Below are 19,548 nucleotides of genomic sequence, written 5' to 3' on the forward strand. Positions count from 1 at the left end.
CCAAATTATAATTTGCTGAATAAATAAAAAATCAGTTGAGAGACTGAACTTTGTATCCAAAAGAAAAATAGTGGAGGCTCTCTGAAGCCTCTCTCACCCTTTACAAAAGGCACAAAATAGTTTAGTCTACCCTGCACTAGGATTCCTTTCTCAATGTAGCTAATCGAGCCGAGCGGTCAGCAGTTGTTTGAAGGCAGTCAGCCAGGAATCTGACTTGGAGCATATTTGCATCGTATAACATAAATTAATCAGTATCAAAAATTAATCAGCATCATAGCTACAATGTCATATGACATTATATCTATCAACATTACATCATGAAAGAGTAAGCTAGCATGACAGATTCATTGCGATCTCAACATTCATATGATACTACTACTGGAAAGCTTAAAAACTGCCTTCATAATGTGCCAGATGATCTACCATCATTTTCGGGAGGTTAAAAGTAGGCCAAGTAAACCAAGAACTGAGGCAGAGAACAATTCCACTTTTAAGATTATGGTGATCAATGAGGTATATTCTAATATATAACCTATGGTTCTATTTTTCACTTTTAAATGGTTAAATTATGATATGCAGATTTCTGCAGACTTAAGCACATATCACAGATTATTATTACTTGTTTAAATGTGGTATGAACAGTTCATTAGTGACTACCCTAATAACCACTACAGATGTGTGAGAGACATGGATCTAGAGAGAAAAGGGGGCCCACAGAGACTACTTGTGTACAGTATAGGGCCCAGAATTTTGTCCTACACCCCTGTGCACACATGGACACAAGAAGTACCATAACATGATTGCCATGAATTTTTCTGAGCACATCCACACTCCCCAGAGGATGACCCCTTTCCATTTTGGAAAGTTGCCTACCATTGAGCTATAATGTCTTTACACTCAAGCTATTTTATAATCTAACTGGCAGATTGGCATAATATTTACTGAATACATTCATGCTCCCAAGGTGATAAACCCATTTGCTTTCAATGACCTTTTAGCCTTTTAGCGTCACCCTCTAGACAGACTTTACATTTTAGTCCTACTAAAAGCCCCTGGGATAGCAAAATTACCAGTAGCTGTCTGCTCCGTGTAACAGTATTATATTAAGGGATGATTTTTAAATGAGCCAAGAAGGCTCACCAGCGCCTCTTTTTCCTGAGGACACTGAAGAAGAACCAACTGTCCTCAGCTATCTTGGTGAACTTCTATCGCTGCACAGTAGAGAGCATTCTAACCAACTGTGTCACAGTCTGGTATGGGAACTGCTCTGCTGCAGAGCGCAAGGGACTGGAGCGGGTGGTGAAAACTGCCCCGCGCATCACAGGGACCAGCCATTGAGGACATCCAGAGGAAACGCTGTCTGCGCCGAGCCCGAAGTTTTCTTAAGGACTCCTCTCACCCTGCCCAGAGACTGTTTTCCCCCCTGCCTGACAAGGACCAGCAGACTGAGAAACAGAGCTTCTTCTTCCTACTGAACTCTGCCCCCGCTGATTCCACCGTCCCCTCACATACCTTAACTTTAAATGCTGCTATATTGTTTTTGCTACATGTACCACATGTTCATTTGCACTACCAGACTATTTATTTATACATATACTGCATCATTTGCACTCCAGTACTATGTACTGAATACTGCAATAACTCATCTACTGCACACGTTATTTCTGTCCATAATTTGCACTGCTTATATTTATTGCACCGCTGTTCTGCCCAGTCCAATTCATTATTGTACATATCCATCAGTATACTTCTGTTCATAGTAATGCCATCTGTATATAATGTCCATAGTACCACTTGTAAAATATTTTCAGAATACTGCTCTATCCTGCATTTATGCACACACTTTATATCCTGCACTTGCTTATTGCACTTCTGGTCAGACCTAAACTGCATTTCATTGCCTTGTACTTGTACATGTGTAATGACAATAAAGTTGAATCTAATCTAAATTTATACAGCCTCAAGAAGTCATTAGCAGGGCTTTCATTCATATTCACAGTTTTTTTACTAACCTCATGAGTTAATATCAGTCAATTAATTCCTTAAAATTATCCCTAAATTGTTTTTCCCTATGCAGCATATTGGGGTGACCGGGGATGAGATCTTATGTTAGATTTTGATTTAAAGTTTAGTGACGTTAATTCAATTTCTTGCAGTCTTCCCAAATTATATTAAGTAAGTTTCGAGGAGTGAGACAACTTTGAATAGTAAGTATAGTAAGTGGCCATTAGCTGGTGATAGTGGCCAAACCAGAAATGCAGGATGGGAAGTCTATTCAGTCAAGAATATCCTTTTCACATTAATGTCAGATGCATTTATTTAGAAACCATTGAACAGTTTTGACAGCAGTGTCATGCCCATCATGATAAGCAGGCGCTGTCTAGTCTGCTATCATAACTGTCTGTTTGGTTTTTACATCACCTGTCTTGAATAGCTCCTGCTGAAATGAAGGAAAATACTGCAGTGTAAGTAATTACTCATGCACACCCACATTGTCTTTAAATGAATGACATTACATAAGGTGAAACATTTTTATATAAGCTTCCTGAATGCACCAGGAACCCACATAATACTGTGCAGTAGTATTTACTGTACAGTGTTTTATGGCTCTTGGGGTTTGTGGATGAAATGCTTATTTTATTTTATGTTTTGCATTGGTTTCCACAGATACCTAGGCTTCAACATATGCCTATGCATGATGGTACAGTAGTTATACTACTATGAAATGTGGATAGATTTTTGGCTTTGAGATATGATTAATTTACCTGTGTTAAAATGTAATGCATATTTTGTTCTTAACATGGCTCCCACACAAAATCTTTTAACACGCGTTGGGGAAATGGAAAGAAGTACAATCAGTCATCATTTGCTAATGAGTCTAAATATGGCAAAAAGAATAACTCTGTGGACTTGCTTGGTTTGTCCTTTCTAATATAAATGAGCTCCATCTTGCTGATGTGCAGTTATGAAACTGAAATCATAATCCCAAAAACAAGATCACCCTAGAAGCACTTGACAACAGAATTGGGTTCCTCGTTATCATAGTCACTGCCATGGTTTCAGTACAGATAGTTTAGGATTTGTGTCTTGATGTCACCATCAACAGAGGCTCAGTGGTAAACAGTCACATGACTCTGCCTCCAACCTGATAGCTGCCACTGTGTTCTCCTACTGACTCTGGCCTACAAATAATCAAAGTCTTAGCACCGAAATCCTTTATAATATTCTGACCAGTTTGTCAGTTAGGCATCGTCTTGATTAATTTCATCAGCTTGGTGAGTAAAGGCAACTTCCATTTCGGCTTGTATTTATTTGAAGACAAAGAGGGCTGGATTCAGGCCTATAATACTCAATCAAACTCTGCCCTACATCTGAACTGAAAATCATTTCACCCACATTAGGGAAAATGGATGAGGACCTCATACCAACTGCACAGGTACGTTACCTGATGGAACACCACAACTTATTTTATAAGGATCTACTCCAACAGCAAGAAAATAATTACAAAGGCTTTGTTCAAATGCTCATGGACATCTTCAATAAAACACTAGATGATATTCTAAAGAAAGTGTGTGATCTCAGTCTGCAGTACACTCAGAGGGAGGTGGATGACTTGAAAGTACTTTAGTAATCCAAAGCAAGGAACTGGGTAATAATGTTACAACAATAAGCTCATGCCTCAGCACTATGGATGGAAAAGTGGATTACATGGAGACTCAGTCTTGTCGAAACAACTTTACCTTTTAAGGAATACCTGAATCTGGTCAAGAGGAGTGGTCACCACTGCCGTAATGAGTGAGTGAGTGACTGACTGAGAAGCACAATGCAAATTCCACCTAGAATTTTAAAATAGCAATAATGTAATGGTAGTGGTAACATAAATATTAATAAAGTAATAATAATAGGAAAGATAGACATAGGAATAATAATGACAATAGTAACAAAGCCAATAACAACTGTAGTAGCAGTTGTCAAGCAGGGGCAGCAGGTGGCCGACAACCAATCCATTCTCTGCAGCTCCGGAGGTAGAAATACCTGCTGAAAGCGACAGAAGAAGAGAGACGAGAAAGCACAAAGCCACAGGAGAGAGAAGATGTCGAGTTAGTAACATGCAGTAATGAGATAAAAATGCATACAGATGGAGAGGGAGAGGAAGAGACAGGTGCATCAAGTCTCCCAGCAGTCTAGGCCTATAGCAGCATAACTAAGGGATGGTTTAGGACTCACCCAAGTCAGCCTTAACTATAAGCTTTATCAAAGAGGAAAGTCTTAAGCCTACTCTTAAATGTGGAGATGGTGTCTGCCTTCCGAACCCAAACTAAGACCCGATTCCACAGAAGAGGAGCTTGATAACTGAAGGCTCTGGCTCCCATTCTACTTTTGGAGACTCTAGGATCCACAAGTAACCCTGCATTCTGGGAGTGCAGTGTTCTAGTGGTAAAAAGGTACTATGAGCTCTTTAAGATACAATTGTTCCTGACCATTAACAGCTTTGTAGGTGAGGAGAAGGATTTTAAATTATATTCTGGATTTTACCGGGAGCCAGTGCAGAGGAGCTAATATTGGAGAAATATGATCTCTTTTCCTAGTTCTCGTCAGTACATGTGCCACAGCATTCTGGATCAACTGGAGAGTCTTAAGGGAAATATTCGGGCAGCCTGATAATAAAGAATTGCAATAGTCCAGCCTAGAAGTAACAAATGCAGTTTTTCGCCATCATTTTGAGACAGGATGTGCCTGATTTTTGCAATGTTACGTAGGTGAAAGAAGGCAGTCCTTGAAGTTTGTTTCATGTGGGAGTTAAAGGATAAATCATGATCAAAGATAACTCTGAGGTTGCTTACGGTGGTGCTGGAGGCCAGGGCAATGCCATCTAGAGTAAGTATATCTTTAGTTAATGTGTCTCTAAAGTGTTTGGGGCCAAGTACAATAACGTCAGTTTTGTCAGAGTTTAACATCAGAAAATTTCAGGTCATCCAGGTTTTTATGTCCTTACTTACTTGAAGTTTAGCTAACTGGTTAGTTTCATCTAGCTTGATCGATAGATATAATTGCGTATCATCTGCATAACAATGAAGGTTTATGGAGTGTTTCCTAATAATATTGCTTAAAGGAAGCATATATAAGGTGAATAGAATCGGTCCAAGCACAGAAGCTTGTGGAACTAACTTTGGCGTTCAACAGTTTTAATGAAATGTACAATGCAGGCAAGCAGTGGTCAAAACCAGGTGAGCAGTGAGGCAAACGAGTCCAAAAATGAAGACGGCAAAGTCCATAGCATAATTCCAAAACACAGAAAACTAGGGTCGGGCAGCTTAACACAAGTACAACAACGAACTGACAGAACAAAGGAAGAACAAAGAACAAATACTCAGGTAGGGGAGAAAACGAGACACAGGTGGATCCAATAAGGGCAAACAAACTTATCACAAGCAGGAACTAAAACTACACAAGACACATGAGGGAGAACTCTTACCAAAATAAAACAGGAAATAACAGAACACAAACCCAAAACTATGACAGCAGGAGCAGGTAGTCTGACAAGTTTTAGACTTATGCAAATAATCAAAACAATATACTGCTCTTTATGCAGACTCAGTCCTACCAAAGCCAATATATGCTTACACTTCACCTGCACATACGAGAAACAAATTCCCTGAAATATAGTATGAGGGCATATTAGAAATGGAGCAAAAATTATTTCATCATAGTGGAGAAAAATGAACATCATGCCATGCCAACCACCAAACCATAATAACTCAGATGTTATGTCTATGAAATATAAATTGAAAAATAATATTTTGTTGGAAAATTATCAAACAGGGGACTGAGTTACAATTCACCATTTTGGCAAAATGTGTGCTAATGATAACCTAGCTATGAACAGCATTATACTTTCTCACTTATTCTACTTGCCGAATAAATTACAATGAACATAATAAGACTAGAAACAAAGAACAATTGTTGTATGTGGAGTAAACTAGAACTATCACTCAAATAGATTCATCACAACCTTATGACACAATTGGAGGACAAATGACTTGATGTGAACACCTGTGAACTGCAATGTTTTGCTGTTTTAGTCTGTCACAGTGGCAAATTGCTCACAGCACACTGGCTCTCTCTCTCGTCTTACAAACTGCATTTTCCTTTTTGTTTTGGCTTTTGAAATGTCATGAACAACAGCCATGCTGGTTTGTGTGGATGATCCTGAAATAGAACAGGCACAGTAAAGCAGTTTGAAGCACCCAGGATACCTTGAAAATTACATTAAAAAAGAGATTAACGCTGACCAGCCTTCATTGCCTGGATATGTTACGCCATATGGTATTTATTTATTACCTCATGTTAATGTTAAATGTTAAAGGAATAGTTTGACATATTGGGAATACACTTATTTGGTTTCTTGCCAAGTGTGAGATGAGAAGATAAATACAACTCTCATTAAGGTGAATATGAAGCTACCACCAGCAGCCAGTTAGCACAAAGTACAAAGACTGGGAACAGAAGGAAACAGCTAGCCTGCTCTGTCTAAAAAAAAAAATAAATAAAATAATCCACCTACCACACCTAGTGTACAAATTTATCAAACTATTCCTTTAAGTGGTAAGATAGCCACTAGCTTGTTTCATAAGTGAAATTATTCCTGACACTGCCCTCCTCTTGAACTCTGAACAGTCTCTAGATACTTGAGCATTTCAATGGCACCTGGGACACAAAATGTTCCAAATACTCCAACTTTTGCAGCAGGTTTTTCAAAACCTTTTCAGAATTTCTTCGTGTTTCTTCAAATCAACATGGGCCTCCCTGTCTAACACCTCTATGCATTTCCCAAAGGGCATTTGGGGGGTTTACGCTTGAGAATGAAAGCATACAGCACTTGAAAGGTTTAGGGTGTCAGTCTCTCAGTGGCTGAGAATCTTCTCATTCAGTACAGGTACAGCTTTAGAAAGAATGCAAAGGCATTTTTTGCAACAGTTCAAAGTGAGTGCCAAACAAAGTAGCGACAAAGTGAAGAGAGTTTTCTCCTTTGTGGAATTTTGTGGCTGCAAATCATGTTGCATTCAGAAGAGATAAGACATTGTCTACCAAGGTCAAGGAACTGTGGTTTATTATATTTTGTAATCTTTATGTCATCCTCTATAGTATCTACTCAATTTAGGGTAAGGGGCAGTCAGCCTTGATATAACCAGCAAGCAGCAAGTGCTCACTTCATTCTCTTTTGCTTTTTCTGTACAAACCTTGGACATTTGTTAACACAAGAAAAATAGACTCTCATTTGTTGTGCAATTTTTCAACTGTGATAACAAAGTGACTGAGCTTTGTAATGGAAATGAGGCACAAAAAAACAACAAGGCTGTTATTCATCTTCAAAGTTTCTGTTCGCAAGTCAGTGTCCTTGTCCTTTTCTGGAAATAGAGAATTTAAATGCATGGGAAGCTTAGATCTGCAATTACTTTTGTGTTCTCTTACCTTTGGGCGCATGAGAGGCTTCACGGCAGTGTGATACAAGAGTGAAAATATAAAAAATAAAACCTAGTCCAGGATTGCCTTGATTTTCTTCAGATCACAATTCCTGGTTTTCCTATGTGGGTTTTGAAACAGGGTAGGATTATAAACATGGGTATTCATCAACAATAAAAAAAGTGTTTAATCATTACATGGGTAGAAAATATACAAAAATCAAGTCACAACAAAACTCAGATTGTATTGTTGATGGAACCCATTGTTTTATCCTGGTTAAAAAAAACATTTTCACTCAAAGAAAATGGATACTCAGGAAACACAGTCAACTGTAAAGTTCAAGGTGGGAGGACCCCAGAAGTGAGAGAAATGCAGATGTTTGTTGTAAGACTTAAAAGATCATTGGTGTTGACCCCAGCTATGAAATACATTTACAGTATTAGGGCAAACTCCATATAAGACATATGTAATTCAATAATATAATACTCACATGTAGGCTTTGGTCTGCCAAGCAGTGTCGTCAAATCAGATCAGTTATAAGTGTCTTCTCGATGGGGCCCAGGGACAGTAGCATCATCATATCATCAGTGTTTCAGTGTTGGTGTTGATAACCCTCAACATTAATGTTTTTCATGACAGATCCAAGTAACCTATAATGTGTGTCCTTGCAGGATACAGAAGGGATGGCTTAAGTTATTGCTTATAGAGCTCAGCCACAACAAACCTGTATTCTGCACATTGATTAAGGACTTCTGGAGTGTAGTATTCACGAATGCAGATGTGGTTGCCACGATATTCTAGTTTCCCATGTTTGCGTGCCCCTCGAATCAGTAAGTCTTTAGTCCAATGAAAATGTCCCAGTGCTGGACAGTGTTTGGGACCTGCCGTGCAGTGCGCTCAATCAATTTCGAAAATGAAGAAGGTTTCGACGAGCATCTTAAAAGAATCCAGTCAGGGAGGCCTCTCAATGGGCTGTGGTAGGCCAATTGGCTGCTTTGGGTGAGGAGGTAGAGTCGGTTGTCCAGTAATCACAGAGTTGGTGGGTTGATTGGCTCCTCTTGTTCACATGTTGAAATGGTCTTGAGCAAGACACTGAACCTAGAATCTAGTTTGATTCTTTTGGGGCTTCAAGAGCCCCAAAAGTTGACTTAAAATCGGCAGCAAGTGCAGCCATGTGCTGCTCAAGCAAGTCAGTGACAGCAGCAACAATGTCCATCGTTGTTTCCCTGCCCTAGTACTCATTGTTTGCTGTCAGCAACAATATACTAAAGAAAAAACAAAAGAGTCCTACATTACACATGTATATCAGTGTTAAACTGGCGGAGTCTGGAAAGTGTTGGAACCATGAGGCACAGCGAAGTTGGTGTACACTCCATACACACAGAACTGGTACCTAATAGAACTTCCCACTCATAATCTCAGGTCAAAGGTCCACGTCTTAGCATTAACTTTTGAGCTTTCAATGACATCTCGCTGTCTTCATGCAGTGAATAAACCTGGCCTTGGCGTCATCACATGACCTAAATGGGGAACTTTGGTCACCTGAGGACAAGCGGTTGTATATAGGCGAGGTTGTAAACACTGTCTTGTTTAAGTATGGTTTTAAACCGAGGACAGTCACAGCGTTGACTAGGAAGGGGGCCAAAGTCATCAAAGAGGAACAGCCGGAGAAATACAAAGGAGGCCTTCCACATCCGATGTCAAGGACCATCCATACTTATAAACAAATAGAAAGCTTGTTTGTGCCGAACGCTGATGGAGTGTCCATACATCTAAGGAAGGAGACCAGCTTTCACCTCTAATGCAGCAAATCATTTAACACAACTACCCCATGAATGACAAAACAAGATCTGTATTTCACTCTGTGTGTGTGTATCTAAGGCAGAGAGAGACAGACGTGTTCATCTAATGATGCCTTCAAGATGTTAAATGTTACACGTGTCCCAAGCCTCAGCTATAACAGTAAAACATGTGTAGGTAACAAACATAATTTCACTGCCAATTCATAATTAACTTGGACAAACACCTGTTGCTGTGCTCCACAAAAATCCAATAATGGAGCTGCTGCGTCCTGCACTAAATCTTGTTTACCAAGCTGAAATTGTTTATATTCCTGGCTGAAATGGCTGCTGAATATAAATATCCCATTTCGTCCTCACTTGGAATAAGTTCCCTGGCTGTCATAGTCCAGCCACATCTTTCCCCCTCTCCTTGTGTGCTCTGTTGTGTGTCTCCCCTCCCTGTGTTCCTTGTTGGTCCCCTGTCTGTGTGTGTGTGTGTGTGTGTGTGTGCTGGTCTAGGCGTGGCGCTCTGGTCTCCCTCTTGCTGCTGTTCACCGGTACACCTGATGCACATCATCCAATCAAGCCTCACAGTATATGTACCCGGCTCTGCTCTTCAACCATCGCCAGATGGTCTCAGTGCACCATTGTGGCACTTTCGCTACAGACAAATCCTGACAAAGTCTAGTTTTTCTAGTTTGCTCATTTTACTGTCTGACTATGTCTATCTGTGCTTCAGATCCATTCCCTACCGGTGATCTCAGCCAGCATGATCAGCCAGAGTCTCTTCCGGCTCCAGTCAAACTGCTTCCGCCTCTCTGCCTGCCGCGTTACTCGAGCCACCTCCAGCATACTCTACTCACCGCCTTCACCCTCAGAGTCCTGCCAGTACACCAAGGGCCTCATCAGAAATCCTGCCGCCTGCTGCCCCAACTACAAGTGACCTATTGTATCATTTTCAATAAAACGGACTGAACTAACATGTAGTTCTTCATCTCTGCATCCTGCTTTTGGGTCCTTTTTAGATCGTTATCCTTAACACTGGCTGTTTTATGCTAACACCGTCAGATTCCTGTATTCCTCATGAGGGTTTTACCACTTCTCATAGAAAATTAATGCGAGGCAGTGTCTCTGCTTTGCTTGCCACGTTAAGTTTAGCCATATCCGAGTTTTCTTAGCTTCGGGCTAACAGTTTAAGACTTACAATATGGAATGTGGATAACCCCCACCCAAAACCTGGGGTTAATTAATCCCCACTCCAGAGGAGGTTTCTTCAATGACATCCCAACAAGTCATATTCTGCGAAGGGCTGTCACAATAATGAAATTTTAGTTGCGGGTTAATTGTCATACAAATAATTGCGATAAACAATTTCATTGTCTTTTTCTGTTCATTTTATGCCACACAGCAGTTGCATTTGGCTTTGCAACTAGACTTAAATTCATGTGGTTCATTTTAATGGCTGCTCATCAAAATGACTATAACTATCCCCAGAGCTGTGAAACACACTGCTGCACCTGTAGGGGAGACTCTCCGCTATGAATCAAGAGACCCATTATTGGCACCTCTCTGTCATCTGCTTCGTACAGCAAGAAGTATGGTCTCATATGAGCTGAAACAAAAGAACCTGCCCAATAGCTGTAAGGTCTAGACAGTCAAGCTATTTTATTCCATGTTTTTTTTTTTCATGTGCTCAGGTAGGCAGTGTATTTGCCTTTGCCCAGCTGATTGAAACACATGTGTTTCATATGCTGTATCCACACAGCTCACATCGACTCCTCTTGTAGATCAAAGCAAAATGGTTAATTAATCCGCTTTCTGTCATACACATATAAACTTGGTTAAAACAAAAAGAAAGAAGTCCCCAACATGGTGGTTAAGCTGTGCAGCTCCACTCCGCTGCCCTAAAGTGTCCTTAGGCATCGTAAAGTGTGACTTTGGCTATTCTGCATTACAGGTAAAAAAACAAATAAAATATGATTGTAATTACTCAGAGTAGACCTGGACTAAACATAATATATTAAGAATAGAGGTAAATATATTAATGCAGCAAACAAGGAAAAGCTAGCGCTATAGGCTTTCTGTAGCCTTGGGTCAAGGTCAGCCCAGGGCTAAGAAGTCCAAATGTGAAAAGCCCTATAGACACTGTTCCCTTTGCTACTCTCTGTTATTTGTACTGAATGTGCACACCAGTTGAGCTCTAGGATGAGTAAGAATAATTTCCCCCTCATTATTTGACAGTCAAGAATGTTGATTTTGCATCTTTTAGTGTAATCATTTAGTGAAGAGAGCCTATTTAAACACAGCAATTGACCTGACGTACTGTGTGGTATTAAAAGATAATGACCGTGGGGCTAGCATTAGCAACAGAAGAAACAGGATTGAAAGAAGACATTTGTGTGTGTATTACAGTATGTGCTGCTAACCACTTAAATTAATTTAGCCAGATAAGAAACAAATTTATACCTCAGTATGATTCTGTAATCCCCATGGAATTCATTGTTTAGCTTTCTGTTGTGCATAGCTGGATTAAAAGAAATGCCTATTATTCTTTATCACATAGATGCTTAATGGAGAAATCATGCAATGTATAATTTGAAGTAAGCAGTACTCTGTCTTTGTATACTCTGTTTTTCTACGCAAACATGTAGCCCTCTTTTACAATGCAGTGTTTACAGAAGTGTTTAGTTACATCCTTTTTTTTTGCAGAAAATCTAAAATAGCAAATAAACCCATGTTTATATATATATAGATTGTTGTAAATATTCACTTTACTTCTCTTATAGTTGTTTTGCATCTTTCTGTAGTTATTTTGCATCTCTCTGTGGTCATTTTCTGTCTCTGTGGTCGTTTTGTGTCTCTTTATAGTCATTTTGTGTCTCTTTGTAGCCATTTTGCATAGTTTTGTAGTCATTTTGTGTCTCTGTAGCCATTTTGTGTCTCAAGCTATTTTGCATGTCTTTGTTGTCATTTTGTGTCTTTTGGTAGTCGTTTTGCATCTCTGGTCATTTTGCGTCTCTTTATAGTTGTTTTGTGTCTCTCTGTAGTCGTTTGGTGTCTCTTTGTAGCTGTGTTTTTTGCATCCATTTTGCATCGCTCTGTCGTTGCTTTGCATCTTTTTGTGATCGTTTTGTGTCTCTGTGGACATTTTGCAAGTCTTTATGGTTGTTATGCGCCTTTTTGTGGTCATTTTGTATGTCTTTATAGCCATTTAGCATCTCTTTGTCACCATTTAGCATCTATTTGATGTCAGTTTGTGTCTCTTTATAGTTGTTTTGCATCCAGTCATTTGATTCACTTTCCAACAAGAAATGTTAACAGTCACTTCAAACAGAGGTCCTGCCCAAGGGTTCAGGGGAGCCCTGGGCCTGTGCCCGCTAGGCCCAGTCAATAATCCATGCATGCACACACTTAATGAGCAAAAAGATCCTGACAAAGAATGACTTCACACCATCCATCCAATTTTCAAATATTCATTCTGCAATAATGACAGCAGGGCTTTGGAAACTGATTCTTGTTGTTTTTACTTCGTGTTGAATATTAAATTATAGAGCTGAAGCTGTTGATCCTGAAGTAAACATTCAAGCAAAAAAGACTTTGACAGATATGATTACTTAGATCACTGACTTAACACTAGAACAGTCAACCTATAAAATTTACCCGCTGCTGTTTTTTGATTGTACGTAACTTTGTTTCAATACAATATTCAAGTCCCCCAGTCTTTAACTTTTCCTAAAAGTGTGTTATGTAGCACCTCCTATTGTTAAAAATTGGCAAGATAAAGCCAGATTTAAAAAATGGGCATTTATACATATAAGCGCCAGCGGGTAAAAATTTTCCCCCAATAATGAATGCAGTCATTTTCGTCCTATCAGTTTCATCCGTTTAGATAAACATTCTATTGGCGCCTTATGTCTGCTACCGTGCGTGACAGAGCTGTGTCAAGTCAGAAGCTAACATTCAATTTGAATAAGAGAAAGAGAGTTTTGAATGCAAAACAGGCATTAGACTTGCTCTATGCATCAAGTGAAGGAGAGGAGAGGTTTCAGGACTGAGCGACGTGTCCTGGGTTGATCGACAGGTCATCATCTGACAGCGATCCAGAGCCTTTGTGAAAAGTGAGGCAAAACTATTATACTAAAATGATCAAATGTAGCCTATAAACATTTATGAAATTGACTTAGGCTAAAGTAGTCTTTCCTTCTGACACAGGTGTGTTTTGTGGTCCCTTCAGGTGGTGTTCAGACTGTGTTTAGAATATAACTACAACAGCGTAAAGTGGATGGCATCAAAAGAGCCACTGCGCGTGGACGTGCCCTTCACAGGTGCAGATCAGTGCAGGAGAAAATTACCAGTATGGTGAAGGCGGAATGCGAACACAAACTAATGTATTTCTTAGATTATAACACTAACTTATAGTGAGTCCTTGCGGATCCACTTGGGCATTAGACATATTGACACACAGACCAAAGGCCTGCAGTAATTAATGGGACCCTACCCAGACCCAATTAAACTGAATAGAATTTGGACTTGACCTGACTTGGGTCCTAGGTCAAGTCTTGGTTACAAACCAAAGAAAATGTTTACTCTTATAGACAGATAGTTACTTTATTGTCATTGCATATAAAACACAATGAAATTTGGTTTGACAGCAATCCACTCCACATTACAGCATATATAATAAGTATAAAAAGGGGAAATATGTGTCTAAAAAAGGAAAAACAAAATATAGTCATAAATACTCATCATAATCATCCCATACACACAAAGTTGTAAAATGCACATGTTTGAATATTGACAGTTATTGCACTTAGCAGTTATATATTAAACTTGGAGCCAGGGAGGTAGCCTAGTTGTTATAAACAAGAAAGAGGGTTATGGCTTCAGCAGGCTGTCCACGGCTCTGGGGAAGAAGCTGTTCCTGAGCCTGTTGGTCCGTATGCGTTGGGCTCTGAGTTTGCTTGAGGGGAGATTGGTAAAAAGGGAGTGTCCAGGGTGTGTGGGGTCCCTCATGCTGTTAGAGGCGCGCCTGTTGAGACGGCTCTTAATTAACCTAAAGGGATGATGCACCAATGTTTGTAATTTTTATATCCAAATCCTTCTTTAGTAACATACTGTATCCTTCAGAAATATCGTACTTCATGGTGCCATTCTCAGATTTGTTCTTGAAGGAAACACAATGACAATTAATTGTTTTATCAATATAGAAAAAACCTAGACAATTAACAATTTCCTTCTATTTTTTCTTTGGAGTGATGATTTGATTATGACATAGAACTTTAATAAAGAAAGACTTTAGTTATTTTGGAAAAAAGCCAACCACCACATGCTGTATGCAGTTTTGTTAAGATCAAGAGCATGCATACACCCACAGGCTGTGTCTTCAGCCCTGCTGATTTTGCCTGAGGTTCATCAGGGAAAGGCATCTGTCAATGTATGTGTACAATTCAAATTCCTCTAATATTACCAGGATTTTCTCCTATAGTCTTCTCATTTCAGTCCCACAAGAGTCATCTCAGTTGCGAGACTGTATTGATTTCTGACTATGGCTTAGGAATAGATTCCCAGTCTGCTGTTGATCATAATTTAAACATGGGGTCATTGATTTCAGGTCGTCTGCAGCTTGCAGTGCTCGGTCAGTGTCATGGACAATGTACAGTGTGTGACGGGTCACCGGTTTCTCAGCCTGTCAGGGGAAAAGCACGTGGGATAGATATGCTGGCTTCTCCCAAGTTTCTCACCTTGGGAAGTGCTCCATCACACAGCGAGAATGAATAAATGGACTCCACCAGCTTTAGGGGAGGATAAATTACGACAATTTGGGTCAGAGAGTTGAACGATTTAAAAAAAAAAAAGATAGGAAAGGAAAGGAGCAGTGTGTAGTTGGTAGTGCCAACTTTGGGACTTGCAGGTGCACTGGTAATATTACAATATTAAACAAATATTATATGAATGTGAATTGTAACCCTGAGAGGATGAGTGTAAGGCACATGGTATTTCAATACAGACTGGAAGTGATACAGCCATTTAAATGTTCTTAACAGCTAGTTCATGTTCTTACACTGCTGCTTTGGCTAATATTTCATCTTCCTTTCACTGAGGGGATTATACTACAAAAGCAGGAAATGGCCCAGGAAGGTAAAACCCATTGTTCTGCTGCTTGGACAAAACCTTCAGCAAATGAAGTGACAGCACTAAGGAATAAGACTCAACCACTACAAATCTATGAGTGTATAATACTGAGGTTATATTTGCATGAAGTTAAAGAAGGGGCCGCTAAGTGATTCCACTGTTTTGACCGTTGGATTCATCTTGGTTTTAAAGGTCCCATTAACATTAAAGGAAAGAACATACTTTTCAATGACCTCTTGGGCATGATTTTGTTTCAAAACATAGATACATCTGTCACAACTTTATCCAGGGATGTTTTTATGTAAAGACAAAAAAGGACAAGCCAGCACGTTGCTACATAGCAGACCATAGTCATGCATTTTAAATAGACAATGAAAGAAAAATATTTAACATGACAAGCCTGTTACCCCATTTACACTAAGCCACTTCATGCATGTTGGGCAAATCACATTAGCTTGGTTCCAGACTTCTGAATCACTGCCCACATCTTAGATTTGTTTAGCAATTTAAACAGGTCTGGTGTTGTGCCCATTGATGGCCGGTTCCACCATTTGGAGAAACAATCGACCAATCAGAGCTTTGTAGGTGGGATTAAGAAAGTCGACATCGTCTTCCGCCACAGCTAGATAGCCATCTAGCTACATCCATGAAAAATAGTGACACAAAAATAGCACAAATTTGGCAACAAGTGTGGATGAGCAGCTGTACACTGGGCCGGATCTATGCACAGGCATTCTAGGCACATGCCTAGGGCTCCAGACCACTAGGGTCCCAGGCAGAGGGGTAAAGAACATCAACTGCCTACTGTTACTGCAGCTTTTGCTAAAATCACTTTGTCGCAGAGATCAAGACGGATGCAATCAGATTTGTGATCTGGCTAACAGACACACGAATAGCTATGTGGCTAAGTGTAGACAAAAGTGTATCAAACTGCATGTGGATTTTATCCAGTGACACCTAAAATGACCATTGTAAATGGAGTCTATTAGGTCGTATAAGAACACGCGCCAAAGTCAACTTCAAAAGAAAGTGGTTAAAACCCTTCATATTGTTTGGGGTACACAGATCATACTCCAGTGTAGTAAAAACATAATAGGAAACCAGAAATTTACTACTGTCTGTATTGTTACGCCCGGCCTAGGGGGAAGCGGAGCGCAGTTGATTTAATTATATATCAGGATAAAACAAGCATCGGGGAGAGCATGGCCAAAACAATCTAAATTACCCACTAACTTACCTACCAAACAAAAGAACAAAAAGTACAGGTGACTTACCTAACTCACTAAAACATAAAAAGCAGAAAAGAGATCATAAGAAAACAAAAGGCTTCTCACCCCTACATTTACCCAGTTCGTTTAGACATTATTTCATTATATACAATTCAGTTGATTAGCACTAGCAGGAATTGAGGGTCACAGCACGGCCTTGATGGGAACCAGGAAAAAAGGAGGAGTCCCACCGGCATCGGCTGGTGCCATTTTAAAGTAGGCGCCATCAGTCTCTCGTCCAATCAGCAGCCGCCGTCTGCAAATCAACACTTTAGAAAAACACACAGCAGAGTGAACAGCACCACCCCCAGGCAAGGAGCGAGAACACAGAAACATAGGCACACTCAAATACAACAGTATTCACTACTCCTATTCTGTAATCTGATCATGACTTTATGTCTACTGATATGCTGTTATTGGACAATAACAGACTGCTGCTGCTACAGTGCTACTACTACTAATAATAATCATAATAAAGTTACAAAGTGCCTACAACTGAATTTGACTTTGGTTTACTTCCACTTATGTTAGTAGAACTGGCAAACAGTTTGACTCCAGCAGCAGCTGATGAATGGTTCAAATTATCCCACACATCAGAATATGTTCTCTTCTGTTTTTTTTAGACACAGTAATTATAACAAATGAAGTCCGGACAGAGTCAGATTCTTTGCTATTCTTCTACATATGGAGAACAATTAATTTCTAGTGAAGGGCCCAATTCGAAGACAAACGACTTGACTTTACTTTCGTGAACACAAAACGCTAATCTTTGCCAAAGAATTAATGTGATGCAAAGAGCTGCTGACTGCAGGGTATTTATCTCTGCAGCACAATGTTGAACATAATTTGATTTTGCTCTGTACTTCATGCTATTGTTTCTAATAAAACGTGATCTTATCTGACAGTAAACAAACAGGGCCATGCCGACAAAATATCCATATCACAGTAATCTAAGCCATTTACTCTTTCTCAATGAAGATCATGAAAATCTGGTTATGTGCAAATAATGTCAGTTATCTGTCATATTATTGGGGAAGTAAACTCCATAATGTAATTAATATTGATCTAAAAATCCACACATTTTATAGGATTTTAACACTCAATTTCATGAGATGAAAGCAGAGTTGATTAACAACTCAGCATGTTTAGACCTAATAACATGATGTCTACAGTATGTTCCTTTTTTACACATGAATAAACAAGCCATTACAGACTAAAATTAAACACAAATGGATTCTGAAAAACCAGGAATACACAAGTTATGCAGTTTTTCACATACCAATCAGTTAGTTTACATACTATGAAGTATTTACCACGTGAAGACAGCTGCTCTGTAAAGAAAAAAAAATAAGCTAGCAGAATTTTCAAGTTCTTAAGAACATTTGATCCAGTGCCAGTATCTTGCTGTCTTTACAGGTTGTCTAATGTTGTAATGGTTAGTAAATTAACTATTGTAAAGTGGTCATATTTGCTGTAAAAAAATATTATGCCAGCTAGCATTAAGCTAATGTTAGTCCTTAGCATGAGTGATGTTAAAACAGGGTCTCTTTTTCACTTTCATTGGCCCTGGCAAATATCAGGCTTCTGCTTAAATATAGCCTCTTTTATGCTGTTCAATTAGGTGAAAACAGATGTTTGCTAGGTTGGTAGTATTGTGTATTAAAATAACAACAAGTTTTATCAGGTTTGTTTGACTTCATATCCTTTAGAGAAATAGAATTCTTCAAAAACATTTTAAAGTCATCCTTTCAGTTAAAGGGAAACTGTCTGTGGATTTTTTTTTTTTTTTTTTTTTCATGTTAACAGTATTTCAAGCAGTGTGCTGACACCTCCTTTGAGACCGGGGGGAGCTTCCTACATAACTTGCACCTGACTTCGGTAAGTGAAATGAATTTTAGGTCAAACTAAATGTTTTACAGTATTATATTGTGGAGAGCTGCTTGAAATGTCCTTGTTTGCCAGCAATGCAAAGTCTTTTTGTCACAGTCTGGGCTGCATACTCAGTCACTTACTACTTTACTACGTACTGGCTGCACTCAGAAGATACTTGGGGGAAAGCACTAGTCTGTCAGAGTTACTGTGTCAAAATTAGCTGTATGGTCATTTCTGAGGCGATGGTTGTTGGTATTTTTTTAATGGGACTGTATTACACTGTAAGTTGTTATTTTGTCACAAGCACATACTGTACATTAAAATTCAGTGTTGGGACCACTGGTACACCATTTGATTTCATTCATTTGTGGGACTTTAACTGAACTTTTTTATTATGAGACCACATGCTGTTTTGTTCTGTAAACAAAGGAGAGCCATTGAACTAATGCTGCATTTCAGTCAAAGTCGGAGCGTTCCAGGTGCACGTTGTCAAACGTAAACAAAAAACATGGCCGACAAACTGATGTTTCTTTGGCAAGTGTACACACAACTGAACTCTCAGCGGTGCAGCCTCCTTGCATATACTGTATAAACGAAACAGAGGAGGAAACAACAATGCATGAACAAACCCCATTATACATATTATTTCGGCCATTGTTCTCTCTCTTTTCCTCCTGGCATCATCTACAGCACTGCTGCCCAGCAGCAGCTGTCCACCAGTGTGGTCTGCTTGGAGCAGACACACAGCAGAACAAACTCTCTCTCCTCTAGCAGCGACGCAAGGGCTTGCGTTCTGCAACAATAGTTAGCGTCAACGGCTACTACACAAAGTCTGCCTGCTAACTTTAAGAACTAACTGTGAGGAGAACAACAGACGGAGAACTCAATCAGAACTAATTTGTCCTTTAACAGAGCCACACTATTGTCGACCATGTCCTCGCCGCCATTTTGAATTTCCTTTCTTTGTCCAACCATGCGGCCACTACTCAGCCACCATTTCTTTTGTTTAAAGCCATTTGAATCTAATGAGC

The sequence above is a fragment of the Siniperca chuatsi genome, linkage group LG15, assembly GCF_020085105.1.
Source record: "Siniperca chuatsi isolate FFG_IHB_CAS linkage group LG15, ASM2008510v1, whole genome shotgun sequence".
Classification (NCBI taxonomy): domain Eukaryota; kingdom Metazoa; phylum Chordata; class Actinopteri; order Centrarchiformes; family Sinipercidae; genus Siniperca; species Siniperca chuatsi.